This window comes from Stegastes partitus, unplaced genomic scaffold, assembly GCF_000690725.1.
Source record: "Stegastes partitus isolate 25-593 unplaced genomic scaffold, Stegastes_partitus-1.0.2 Scaffold954, whole genome shotgun sequence".
NCBI classification, from domain to species: domain Eukaryota; kingdom Metazoa; phylum Chordata; class Actinopteri; family Pomacentridae; genus Stegastes; species Stegastes partitus.
In genome coordinates this window covers 347,537-350,304 of record NW_007578685.1, presented here as the reverse complement: position 1 = coordinate 350,304, position 2,768 = coordinate 347,537, and the positions used below count along the sequence as shown (strand labels likewise).

Sequence of the window (2,768 nt, the reverse complement as noted above, 5' to 3'; positions counted from 1 at the left end):
GTAGAAAGATGTTCCACCATCAGATGGATGTTCCTCCACCAACTGGCTCCTCTGGTCTCTGGTTCTGATCCGTGCTGTGTTTACTCATTGATCCAGGACGTTGGAGCTTCTCAGTGTCTCTGAGGAAACTCTGGCTGAAGATGTTTCTGGATCTGTGTCGAACAAAGAGATCTGGAAGAAGTTTCCAGGTTTTATTTGATACGTTCAAGAACCGTCAGAAAGCAGAGATTGCTGTGGTTTGTTGTGTTTTCACAGGTTCTGGCTGATGAACGGGTCATTCGATGGTTTTTGGGTTCAGAGGGTTCAGAGTGAATCTTAAAATAAGTGTTTGCAGGAAGGTGACCTGAAAATAAAGCTGCGAGTCTGAAGCAGCTCTGAACCTTCACAGGCCTCCGGTCCAAAATAGACGCCGAGATTAGAGAAGCAGCTGAGACCCAGTTGGACCGAACAGCAGAGTTCTGCTGCCAGACGACCCGACCCAGTGTGTGTGTGAGCAGCTGCTTCAGCTCTGAACCCTAAAACCACAACCTGAGCAGCTCAGAGGACGAGTCTGAGCGCGTCTCGTCTCATCGCCTCGTTTTTGTTTTATTTTGTGTCTGGTCTGGGCTCCCGTCAGGCGACACCCGAGCCTCGGACCTGGTATCGGTGGGAGGTGACGAGGTGCATGCCTCGGCGTCTATTCTGGCCGCAACACGCCATAAAAATAGCCGCTATTCTCACCACCGAGCTAAAGAAGGCCAGGAGGCGTTGGCAGCACATGTGCAGCTAAATACAGACTCATGAGGCCTCAGAGCTTTATTCACACAACAGGTCAGACACAAACCGTCACACGCTGACACATAGAAAAGTAGAAAAAGTCAAATACAAAACGTTTGCTGTATTCAGTCCTGCGCTCAGTCGGCGTCCTGCGGCGCTCTGAAGTCCACGCTGGCCAGCAGAACCTCCAGCTGCCGGGTCTCCACACGCAGGTGCTCCAGGCTCTCGAAGCCCGGCTCGGGCCGCTGCAGCTGGGCCGCCTGCGCCGCCTGCCGGGCCTCTTCCTTCAGCTGCTTGGCTGCGATCAGGAACTCTGCGACGCCGCAGCTCTGCAGGTTCTGCTGCAGCTTCTCCTGCAGCTGCTGGCTCTGCTGCAGCTGCTGCCGGTACTGCTCTTTGAGCGCCTGCAGCGCCGCCATCTTGTCGCGCTGCGCGCCGTCGACGCGCTCCAGCAGCTCCATCTTCTTCTCCTCCAGCAGCGCGTAGAGCAGGTCGAAGCTCTCGCCCAGCCGCCGCCGCTGCAGCTCGCCGTTCTCCTCCATGCGCCTGCGCGTGTCGTCCATCTGCGCCACCGCCGCCTGCACGCAGGCGTTTCCTGCGGCCAGCAGCTCGACGGCGGCGCGCAGCTCGCTCTTCTGGTTCTGGTAGACGGCGTGCAGCGGCGACACCTCGCAGTCCTTGTGCTGGCCGAACACCTTGCACATGGAGCAGGTGGGCGTCTGGCAGCTCACGCAGTAGATGTTGATGCGCTCGTCCTCGTGCTCTTTGCAGAGCGGCTGCTTGGCGTCTTTGTCCTTGAGCGGCGCTTCCTCGCTGCCGCCGCCGCCGCTCTCCTGCTGCTGCTTGTAGATGTCGATGATGTTCTCCACCAGCAGGTTCCTCTGCAGGCCGTACACGCCGTGGCGGTCCAGAACCACCTCGAAGCGGCAGGTGGGGCAGCGGAAGGTTCCTCCAGAGAAGTGGTAGGGGTTCTTGGACTCGTACAGGTCGTTGGCGCAGCCGCGGCACAAGTTGTGCTGACAGGGCAGAATCACCACCGGCTTGGTGAACATGTCGAGGCAGATGGGGCAGCTCAGCTGCTTCTCCAGGCTCTCCATGGCGCCCAGCGGCACCAGCTGACCCGTCTGGATGTCCATCTCTGTCTGCTTGGTTCTGGTGGCAGCAGCTGCAGCTCCGGCCTTTATACCCTGAGGAGGGACCTCCCCCACCCCCCCCCCGTCACAGAGCTCCTCCTAAACAACCAGAACCTGTTTCATCCACAGACCTCATGTCTTTATTTCACAACGTATGAACAACCACCTGGAAAACCAACAACAACAACAACAACAACAACAACAACAACAACAACAACAATGTGTTTGTTTCATGATGACACTGAAGAAAGAGCAGAAACACAAACTGAATCATTTTCATGCTCAACAACAGAACAGACAGTGACCTTTGACCCCAAAAGGTGTGTGTACGTGTGTAGGTGTGTGTGTATATGTGTGTGTGTGTGTGTGTGTGTGTGAGTGTGTGTGTGCAAGTGTGTGTGTGTGTGTACGTGTGTGTGTACGTGTGTGTGTGTATGTGTATGTGTGAGTGTGTGTACATGTGTGTGAGTGTGTGTGTGTACATGTGTGTGAGTGTGTGTGTGTCTATGTGTGAGTGTGTGTGTGTACGTGTGTGTGTGTGTGTGTATGTGTATGTGTGAGTGTGTGAGTGTGTGTACATGTGTGTGTGTGTGTGTATGTGTGTGTGTACGTGTGTGTGTGAGTGTGTGTTGTGCAGCAGTAAACATCATGTGGTGTCTAACAGCTGCAGAGTTTCAGTCACAACAAGCTGCAGCAAAGGGCAGACTTTTATTGTGAAATGTTTCCACAGCCTGAACAGGAAGTGTCTGTTACTGTGACATCACATTCTGTGTCCTCTGACCATTGAGACAAACATGTGATGTAAACAACAACAACATCAGGGGACAGTTTGCTCAACTTGCAGCACGAGGAGACTGTTTAATAAAATCTGTTACCAGA

General features: G+C 54.4%; 1 pseudogene; it reads right to left on the bottom strand.

The window, feature by feature from the left end:
• Positions 1 to 770: 770 nt before the first annotated feature.
• LOC103366563 (E3 ubiquitin-protein ligase TRIM63 pseudogene) lies at positions 771 to 1,909 on the bottom strand (annotated as a pseudogene).
• Positions 1,910 to 2,768: the final 859 nt, after the last annotated feature.